The sequence below is a fragment of the Clinocottus analis genome, unplaced genomic scaffold (genome assembly GCF_023055335.1).
Source record: "Clinocottus analis isolate CAN_PGR_092001 unplaced genomic scaffold, fCliAna1.0.p SCAF_14, whole genome shotgun sequence".
NCBI lineage: Eukaryota > Metazoa > Chordata > Actinopteri > Perciformes > Cottidae > Clinocottus > Clinocottus analis.
In genome coordinates, this window is record NW_027175865.1 from 14,593,220 (window position 1) to 14,604,716 (window position 11,497).

General features: G+C 42.0%; 1 protein-coding gene across 3 annotated transcripts in view; it reads right to left on the reverse strand.

Annotated features, from left to right (window-relative positions):
* The window catches only part of thrb (thyroid hormone receptor beta), a 94,046-nt gene extending 82,765 nt beyond the window's left edge, over positions 1-11,281 (reverse strand). For all 3 annotated transcript variants that reach the window (XM_068575233.1, XM_068575232.1, XM_068575231.1), the window contains exon 1: positions 10,928-11,281. The gene's annotated coding sequence lies outside the window, so the exon portion shown is untranslated. The remainder of the gene's footprint in view (positions 1-10,927) is intronic.
* Between the last annotated feature and the right edge of the window lie 216 nt (positions 11,282-11,497).

Here is an 11,497-nt window from a genome sequence, read left to right on the forward strand (position 1 = left end):
CATGACTGTTCAAGGGACCTGAAGACAAGTTATGTTGCAGATTAGAAGGGAAACCACCACATGTGATCCTTCTATATTTTAGTACGGGGAGTAGCCGGGACGGTTTTTTTTTTTTTTATGTCTTGCAGCCAGGTTGCAAAGATTGCAAGAACTAATAACTCATGCAAGAAGTGACATCTTGATGGTTTTATAGTTCTGTAGGTTGTATATAGATACTGTCAGAAGCTTGGCTCTCTACAAGGACCAAGTGGTGTTTGATGCAGTAAATGCTTTCAACAAGAGGAATGTCAGATTGTCGACTTTTTTATCACGGTTCGAACACAACTTACTCATTTAACCCATTAGACCTCTTGGTCAAACACCGAGTTAAGCCAGTATAAGCGCAATCCATTACACCTCATACCAGAACTAAAATCACCCGTGTTCGCCTCCCATCTCTTCAGAAAAATATCTGTCCGTTTAGCTGCTGAAGGCTCCACGATGGTCACCAGATGCTAAATGCGTCTGTCTGCTGTCAGCGCACAGTGAGCGGGCTCATCAGAGCGTTCTCTGCCGCTGGAAACTTGGTCGATGGAATCGGGAAGACCACTAAATGTTGTGATCTGAAAAACCAAAACAGCGAGCTAAAATAGGCTAACACGTTCTGCAGAGCCGAGAGGAACCGCAGTGTTGAGGGATGAGTCCCTGAGGGTTTGTCACTGTAAGCGGCACCTGTCACATTACACACAGCCAATTGATGCATTCAAACGATACTCAAGGTCAGCTACTACTTTCTGTGGCTAGCACTTAGCTGACATTAGCTTAATGTATTTGGTGTGTAGAACAACAATGCTAACCTCAACTTGACGTTGTGGTGATGTTGCGCAGCTCAATAATTGTTTGAACGTTTTGTGAGATGGCCGATAAGAGCGCCATCTTTCACTTCATACTTTGTCATTTGACCCATTTTAATAGAAACCTATCGATGAGAGAAACTTTAAAAGATGGATTTAACTGCTAACTGCAATTGATAATATTGTCCAACCACTGGTGAGGTCCTTTAAATGACTCAGCATGTGTGTTGCTTTGATTACACAATACCCTTTATTGCCAATGCCAACTACTACACCTGAGAAACACCAACAAGCATCTGGATAACACTTTTCTAGCAGCGTGGCAGCCTCATGTTTTGGGAATGGATGCGTCTCTAGCAGTGACTGGGAGTCTGGACAGGACCGAGGAGAGGAAGTGAGCCTGATACAGAGAGATCCTCAAAGAAACATGGCAGCAGAACGCACGCGGCCGCAGACAGAAAGAGCACGAGTGGCCGAGGCGGCGAGCCAGGGCAAAGATGGAGTGGCTTCAAGTTGGAGAGTCCTTGAATGGCCGAGCCGACGATAAAACTTGAGAAAGAGATCACAGCGAACCAATAATCCCCCTTGAAGTCTGCCAACAATTTAGAGGATCTGAAAGGATGAATCTGCTCAAATCTAAATTTACAACACTTGAAGAGTCAAGAAGACTTAAAGTGTGGAGCCTCTGAAAGCCAAAAGTTCCAAAACCGCAATCTCACTTTTTATTTATTGATGCCCTAAAAATATTGCGTATTCAGTTTTAATGTAAGTGAACGACAATGTGAAAGAAGGAGGGTTGTAAAAAAATATTTTTTTTTAAAAGATTCAGGACACTGTCATTTTGGGCATTTAACTGAAGCCCTTATCACGGCAGAGAGGCCACAGCTCAAGGACACGGCGGCAGGACTCATACAGACTGTTCCAGAGTCACAGCTGGCAAGCTTTCGGGTAAAAGTCCTTGTTGTTGACTTATGGCCTTGAAACATTCTCCCCAGAACCAAAGACACTAAATATTGGTAGATATTCCAGTGTTATTGCAGATATCACTTCAACAGCTTTCTGCTTTCTCTCAAAATACCAGCCGACAGAATGTTTTCCATTCAATGGCTCTTCTGAAAGACCTCCAGTCAATATAGCTGGAATGTTAATTGCTGCACTGTCTCTCTGTCTCTCTTTCACGCGCTGACTTTGACACGCGCATCCGCTCTGATATGAAGGTCAGAGCAAAATTAAAGAGTCTCCAGCTTGATTTGAAAGAAATGAAAGATGCATTCACTGTATTTCAAAGCCCGATGTAGCACAGAATGACCACATGAATGAGTTTACATTGACATTAGTATGTTCTTGCGTTGTGCGTTCGATCGTGTAAATGTCACATCCTGGGTTCAGAAGACGAGATGATCGACACCGTTTTTTGACAGAATCTGTTGCGCTGCAGTTTAAAAACTTTGAATGGATGAAGGGTATTGCGAAATCTGCAGCAATGCACCAGAGCCGAGGGGAAGTTGTTTCTGACAGCTGCAGTGTACAGTATGCGCAGCCTGCCAAACATTACACCACCGCCACAGTTGGTCAAGAGTCCTGCCTCCTTGTCACTATCACGTTTTCCACTCTGAAGGAGTAATGCTTTGTTGTTGACATAAACCACCGCTGAAAAGTTTGCAATCTGCTTAAAATCCCAGTAATGCTTTCCTTCCTTCCTAAATGGTGGTTATTTTGGCACCAACAGTATGATTCAGAAACCAAATATATTATTGTATTCGTAATAAAGAGACGAATCAAACTGCCATTTCGTCAACGTGCCCACATGTTTGCAAGATGGGGGGCAGAAGACTGCAGGATCCTGGATTTTGAATCTCTTTTCCGGTCCACAAACAGCAAGCGCATTTGCTTTAAATATTTTGACACAGTCATTTTGCTTTGGGCCCTCTCCAGACTAATCAGTGGTGTGATTGAAAAGGTTTAAACTCTGGTTCGTCAGTCCACAGTATGTCCAGCAGATAACCCATGATTTGATTCCAACAGCGCTGACCCTGGATTAACCTCCCAGTCCAGCGCACTTGTTGATTCCAGTGTCGTTGCTCACTTGTTACTGACACAGGAAGCAGTTCCCATTTCAAACTGCACACATTTGGATGCCCAGCTTCCAGTTTCTTTTAACAATGACCGATGCATTCTTATATTCTTATTCAACTGTTGCTCAAAGGCATCTTTGTCTCATCTGCCCTTTCACTTGTTGGTTGGTTGAACTGCTGCACAGCGTTTTGTTCTCCATGTACAATCAAGCTTTTGTGGCCGGCAATTTCACATTTTTTTTACGATAATGTATACGTAGCTCTCAAATGGTACACAACATATCTTTGTAAGTAAAAAACAAAGTAGACCCTTCAGGATCCATTGAGGCCTACACGTCAATCTACTGGCCTGAAAAGCATTTCTACTTGACCCATTTTTAAAAAGCACTAATTTGGGGGTATTGTGTGTCTGACGAATGCCATTCAGAGAGCATATCCCTAATCTGCAGCTACTCAGAAATGTATATAAAAGCTTGTGTTTGCATCTCTGAAGTCCTTGAGCTTTAAGATTGGGCTCTCATACTGAGGTGTTTATTCAATCTCTTCTTAAGGCATGAACACTACTTGATGTGATGTCTCCGACAACGACAGAGGGGGGTGCTGTTCGATGTCGTTACAGCAGAGTGGAGAAAGCTCCTGTCAAGGCGTTGGACGTTAGCTCGGGGAAGGGACAAAGCACGGCTTGGTGGTTCGGCCTCGGGACGCGAGTTGAGGGACGCGATGGCTTTTTCGGGATGATATTGAGCGCTGTCTGAATACGTGATCTATGTGGTCATCAAAAGAAGATCACATGGCATCATCGCCTAGTAAATGCCTTTGAAACTAGCTTTCTTATGTATTTGATGTACTCTGCAGTTATGCTATTAAGTTGTGACGGGATCGAATAGCACGATCAGTTTTTTACAAACTTTGTCTGACAGTCTCAAGCTTTAAATAAAACCTCTGACCTGAAGCCATCTTTACACATCAAACTATGACAATTGTCTTAAGCAACAGCGCCAGTTAGACGAGAGAAAAGTGGTAACATAAGAAAACAACTGCTGCCATATTCTGATTCAAGTGTCCTGATTGTTGAATTAAAGTTTGTGAAATTGCAAAGCAGAAAGCTCAAAACTACGAAATCCAAAAATCTCTCATGAGAAACAACCAAAAATGTTGTAACTTTAATAAATGTACGCAGTTTGGAATGACAAGGAGAGAAAAAAAAACATTTAGTCATGGGTAAGTCCGTGCTCAGGTAACACTGCTGTCATAGACAGGTCATGTTTTTAATGACAAACAACCGGTGCAACAGGTTGCGTTGGTTGAAAGCGATTCCTGGAAAGAGTGGCGGCAATGCTGAAAGATACCAAACGCATCCCAGAACATTCCTTAAAGGAGCTTGTAATCACAGCTATTCGGACACAGATTGTTCGTTAACCGTGTCGTTGTCGTAGCGGACGTTGCACGACGGGGAAGAAGCAGCATCTCACTGGCGCCAACGTGACAAAAATCATAAACGCAACTGAACTGCCTGTGTTAAGTAGATTCGTAACGAGTCACCGGGTGATTGAGTTCACAGGGTTGAGGCTTCGGTCGTTATAAAGATGTGTTTGTCGGACGTCTTCGAGGAGCAACGCTCAGCTCAGAGTCTTTCATATAGATACTCTAAAAACAGCAGACGGACACATTTCAAATAAAAAAAGTCTATAAAGTTAAATTCATCCTGACAGATGAATGACTGTGTCTGAACTATATGAACTATCAGGTATAACAAAGATAACTCGATGTTTATCGAGCGACTACAATCACTTCAGATTATTGCATCATATTTTAAAACATACCAACGGGTTTGCAGCAAGGCCTCGAGGCTGCTGGGATTACTGATTATTAAAAAGAAATGAACTACACTAAATTTGTTCGTAGCGAAGAATCAACCCGAAATATTGGACCCGTCTCTGCGCCGGTACAGAGACTATTTATTATACAAACGAACCAAGAGAAGCAAATATGATGTCATGCAGACGCGCAGCTCGTTGATTGGACAGTTTTGACGACAGTCATCCATTGACAGACGTTTATGCAACATTTTAATGCTTCAGTGGTTCTGTGGTGTCACAAAGAGCTCACAAAGCATTATTAGCAACCACATTCGGCCTATTGTTAGACTGCAAATCGACTCTCTGTTATGTGGAACGACTTCCAGGTAGAGACGGGAGGAAAAAGGAGACGTCCTAATTATTCGGGTCCATCACTGTGGAGTCTTTTCATTACCTTTTAAAATCAGGGAAAATACCGATGCTGACGAGTTACCAAACGATATTTACACGGCCTTATACAGATCAATTATAAAGGTTGCTTCCTGAACAGATTTCCCAATCAGCAGATGGCTAAAATAAGTAGTTTATCTTTTACAATTATGCAAAAATCCAATACCTGCGACGGTTCAACGCTGTGTGAGTTTGCTTTCACAGCAACCAATCTACAGCCAAAATGCAAGTGCGTCTCAGCACATTTAAAGTCTTGCATCTTGGTTAAATACTCCTGTGTGTCATTGATACCTGTTGACCAACCCGTCTGCCTGGATGTTCATCTGCCGGTTTCAATCGACCCGTCGCTAACTGTAACTCTGCCTCCATGACTGAGTGAACTGCCTTTAAACTCAAGCTGCTGGGCCTCGGTGTGAGCTTTGGGATCCCGTTTCCTGCCCCTGTGACTGGGCCCCTCACCTCCGATGTGATTTCACTTGGCTAACAAAAGCTCAAACTAACCTAACGCGTGCAAAATGTACGAGAAGTTGATTATAGCCATTCAAAGCTTTTTTATTTCAGGGCAAAGGCAGAAGTAAGTCAACTTGTTCCTCGTACAAAATCCACTGCCGGGAAGATAGAACTTAACTTTAGGACATTACTTAATATTGCAACTGCAAGATAAATTGAGATATAATTTATTCAGAGAAATGGAAGTAATGTAAGCAAAAAAAAAGAGAAATTGTGTGGTAATTTTACACACTTTCTTGTAAAAACTACATCAGCCAGGAATGTTAATAATCCCTAAATCATGTCACCTCACAAACCCTTCTAACAGTAATTAAAGCATTTCAAGCGGCAACCAGAGTGAAATTGTGCCCAGACGTCCCAGAGCGACTAATAGTTAACATTTCCTTTAATTAGTTATCGTATAACAGCATCATTGTATCATCGGTTCGAGGCTCCATATCATAATGCGATTGTGTATCTGCAATGTGGGTCGACATTGCAGTCTTAACAGGATGCGTTCCCTTTCGGCTCGAGACTGAAAAGACACGTTTGATTTGTCAGGCCGCAATTCAAGTCGTAGTATTTCAAACATTACAACAATTTAGTACCATAACAATGATGAGATTATGAATTAAACATGCTTCATGTTGACACGTGCGACACAGACACCAAGACAAGATGAACTCAAACGCGACAACATTCACTGTGGATCCACCTTCTCCCAACAGAACAATCACTGAGCCCTCTGCAACCACCACCAAGTCTGCCTGTACTTGCATGCGAACACACACGCCAACTTACAGAGCCGATGGCTTCACAAACTAAAGCACCAAGTGGATTAGTGCCGCAGTATTGGCTTTGAAATCACACCACGGTTTATTAGTTTATTACTCATTCTATTTCTTTATTATAGTATATAATAAGATACAAACGCCTACAAAGAAAAAAACAGCAGCGGCGCCCGCGTTATCTGAATAAGTGAAGACAGTGAGGTAACAACTCTCCTGCGCATTGCACGTCATCTGCTCGTGGAATAAGCCTTTTCTATGTCTGGTTATGCGCTCCTTAACGCCACATGCAACTTCCGCACTTGTATTGTGACATGAGATGTAGTGGAAATACACCTGCAACACTATTGCACTGGTGGGACACGCCTGCTGTGCTTTCACTGCGTTGTCTGTGGTTAAAAAGCTCGTACAAAAAGTGGTCCCTGGTGATCTTGGCATTAAGTGCACATCAAAAGGACGATGCCTCAGTAAAAGTCAGTTAGAAAGCTCTTCAAAGGACTTTGAACGGTTGGCCACGTTTAATTATGTGCCAAGAAGTCATTAAAATCGTTACGACCCACTGTGGATGCTGGCACTGAATATAATAATAGTGGTTGCATATTATGTAGTTTCTGGTGTGGCACCGACGGCATAAACTGTTATGATTATGGGTTTTTATTTGTATTACTTTCATGTTTACATAGTAACACGTGGCCTCTGGGGGAAAGTCCTTTAAACATATATACATTCATACACATATTTCAGAAATAACTTTTACTATCATGATGATTTTATCCCCAGTCATTTTCTTGATTAATTGTTTGGTCTACAACCTCTGGTTCTGCTGGGAACAAAGAAGCCTAAAAGCATCCTCTCTACTGACCACAAGTGTGCCTCTCCTCTTGTTGCAAAAAGAAGTCTGATTGTCTGGAAGTGTATGAGAAAATAGCCCTCCTTCTCACTTGATTTATTTCCACAGTAGACATCGTAAACATGGGTTTATGGTCTCAATCACGAGTTTCAAGTCTTCTTCAATACAGCATGATCTTCTTTGTAACTGATGGTCCCATTTATAGTCAAATAGCCCATAAAGCGGAGTATGCTTCAGGGAGGGCGGACTGTGATTGACAGGTGGCTGCAGCTACCGGAGACTTATACAGCGCCTCAACGTCACTCCTCTTTATTTCAATATGGTGTTCATTGGTTGCGGGGAGAAAAAAAAACATGACGACGGTCATATTCCAACAGCCAAACTCGAGGCTTCATAACGCGAGTCCACAAACCAACGGGTGACGCCACGATGACCACATCCTCAAGGAACCCATCACAATAATGTAGAGCAGCGTTTCTGAACCAATTTGAGTATTTTTGTCTCCGCGACCATCTGACAAGCCAACAACAGCAGTTCAAATAAATGCAAAAAGTTGCAAGGCTCCTCTATTAATTATGTCAGGCGTGTACAATATGTGCACACAGCTCATTATGCTCAGTCTATTAGAGACTGCCCTATACAGGTACAGGTCCATGAACACTGAAAGGTCCGATACGACGTCACAGATGTTTCCCCTTCTGAATGGATGACCGCTCAGGTTGAAGTTGGGCAATCATGTGGGGCAACCAAGTTGATAGAAACAGTTGCATAAGGAGTTAAATTAAGTTGTACTCCCTCAACAATCTGCTTCTTATCACTAAATAAGTGAAAACACCTGTGCGTGTTCATAGTGTATGTAGCACGTTTTAATCAAACTACATGATGCAGAATGAAAAGCAATGCTTTGAATTCAACGAATGCCAAGTTTCAAGAATGCTGTTTGTGTAATTAATGAATATACATTTTGACACACGATTACTAATCTAGTTTTTTGTGAGTAAAAAAAATAAATAATTGCTCTTAAATCTAGTCAGAAATTTGAACTGAACTGAATTAATTACATGTAAAAGCATAAATTACAACTGTCTGAATACACACGTCTCAATCATGCCTCTTTCCTCACGCTATATGTTCAGATGCCATAACTTTCCGCTATTGGAAGTCGAGACTTGTTTTAACAACGGTCGTCAGAGGGGTGGGGCATCCATCTTGCAGACCAACAAGTTACAACAAACTAATCAAAAGGAGTAATTGTATTGAAACAATACTTGTGCATTCCTGTATGGACATTATTTTTTCCCACTCTAGTAAAAATATGAATAGTAACACAAAAAAAAAGATCACATTAGAAATAGAAGTTAACATGAAGCTATGATATATAACTAACTCTTCCATAATGACTCCAAACTAGATCATTTACAACAAATTGAATCATATTTTTGTCATTTCGTTTCACAGTATTATTTTTTTTTACCCGCATACTGTTTTTTGTCTCCATCTGGATGTGATAAAATAAGTTAAATTGAACAGGTCTGCTCTGTTTGAGATCCCGCTAAGAGGATTCAGACAGCCAAAAGAAAGCACACGCAGCTTTGATCATTTCCAGCGTGGGAATCTCTATCAATGGCTCAAATGAAGTTACACCATTGATAATCTATGCCCACGTCTCCAGTAACACTCAGGGTTCTGCCCTTCCTCTCCCAGATTTATATTCTACAGTTACAAAACCATGAACGTGAGCTCTCTTAAAGGTTGATTTTTGGACTTGATAGCGCTTTTAAATCATGTTTGTCCTCTCAAATGTTTTTGGTATCAATGTACTTCCATACACAGGCTCCCACTGAACAGTGCCGACTAGGCAGCTGGACGACCTTAAATACCCTCAACTGAGAACTGATGCTGCCTTCAGTAGCTCCTTGGAAACTCCCTATTTTCATGATGTAATGCATTTTAGTGCTGGTTTGAATGATCATGGCTACGTCCACTATGAATCAAGTGTTTTTTTATGTATTTATATTTGTTTAATGTGTACAGATGAATTTAAAAAAAAATGTGCACAAACCACACGAGCTTTAGTGTCGAAATATATCATGGGAAAATAATAATAACATAATTTTGATATCACAATTCAAACTTGATAATTGATGTCTGAGGTTATAATCTCACTCTTCCCTAAATTAAACCAGAAGCCGATGAAGACAATGGCTGAAATGCTTCGTCTGTTGATGTTACCGGTCATTTGTTTGTTTCGGCACAGAGGAGTGTGCCTCTGTTCATGCAAATGTTGTGTTATACTGCCTGATGTCGTAATTTCATTGCTATTCGAGCATAAATCTCACATCTTGACACACAGTGAGAGAAAGAGAGAAAACATTATCCAACATTCACCTTGATGGACCGTTTATGCACGAGTACAATTGTAGTTTCTGACAGCCTTTGAAGGCATCAATTTATGCTTATACGATAACATGTCACCTTTCAGTCTGCCACCTCCCGCACAGATGATATACGATATGCATAATCCTGTGTTAACAAGTCGGACGTTAGCCGACTTCACGCTCTTGAAAACAGACCGGTCCCCGAGATTATTGCCATATATTTTCTTAAATGAAGCGTTAGCCAAACAAGTCAAGACTTCAGTTTTTGTGCAACGCTCCGCTGCACGGACCCGTAATGTTCAGAAGTCCAACCTTTAAGGTCACTAATGCGCTGTGAAAGTATTGACTATTTTTGCATGCCAGATGTTAAGTGCTTCGGCGAAGTTTACGTTGCCAAAATGAAAGGGAAAGGCAAGGCTACGTCAGGAACAGAGAGCTGAAACACATTTCTGACATGCGTTTCCGGCCAAATAAGTAAAAGTGAAGCAAACCATGCACGACGAGTATTCAACATACACTGGTAGGGTGCCCTGCTGTCGGTTTTTTAGGGAAAACAACTCAACCAACTCCCTTAAGTCTTCATAAACGCTAGCCCGGATACGTGTGCTCCTGTACAAACAGTCAGAACCTCGACCCAAATATTTGATCATTAAATGAGCTCTCGCTTTTTGTCGAAACCAACAGCCCGATAAAACAACTTGAAGGGCTGTTTGTGAATCACAACGAGTCGGTGTTCAATTCGGCGCGAATAAAATGCCGAAAATGTAATCAAATGTAAACTTTTTCGATCAATTTCTTCTTTGATTCCGCCATCTCATCCAGACAGAACACACTGCCGTGGGCGTAAAGAAGCGTGTGGACCAATGTTTAAAGTTGAAATGTTGCAGTAATTCACTGCTGCTCGCTGGATACACATCACTCCGAATTGTCATTTAGACTAAAGTGTTTCTGGAAATGTCTGAGACATGTTCACCCAGGTGGGAACCGTGTGACGATCAGCAAGACGGCGTTGAAATGCAACAAAAAAAAATGAATGCAGTCCGGCAAAAACATTATTCACTCCATTTGGGCACAAATGACAATTGGCGGTGATGTTAAAAAAGCGTGAACATTAACATGACATTTTTTTTTTTTGGCTGAGGAAGCGGCATGTACGACCATGTAGCTGTTACACTGTCAGGCAAGCCGTTTTTTCTTCTTTTTTTTGGAGAGGCTGTCATTGGCTAGACTGTTGTCAAAAAATACCCCAAAAATTAAAAACATACCGCATATGCAAGACGAAGCTCCTATCCAATATTATTTGCAGTCCCAGTGCCTGTGCATTCCTCCTTCCACTGGAACCAGTGATGATCTCCGTCGGTTAAACTGGACGGGACACACAGCGCCGGGGTTTAACCTGAAATGACCCGCTCCGGTGCATATCAGGCGAGGGCTGCGCGCGCGCGCGCGTGTTTGTGTGTGCGAGTGTGTCTGCGTGTGCACTCGTGTCTGTGTTGAGTGTAGTATGAGCTAACAGTGTATGCAGCCACGACCGGAAAAAAAAAAAATTAAAACTTCAACATGGAGCCGAAAACAAACATGAAACAACGGCACACTAACGAAACTGACAATTGTAGCGCTCCTCCGACTGCTCGCGACGGGGAATCAGAGCCGAACCGCGGGCAGGAAACCCAACAAAATAAGCCTCGCCCTTATTACAAACTCCCAAGTTTTTTTTTTTTTTTTGCGATGGCGGTTGGATGTTATTACAGTTGGCCTGGTACATGCCGACAGGGCAGGACACATACTGCTCCAACTTGATGCGTGTGTGTGTGTGTGTGTGTGTGTGTGTGTGT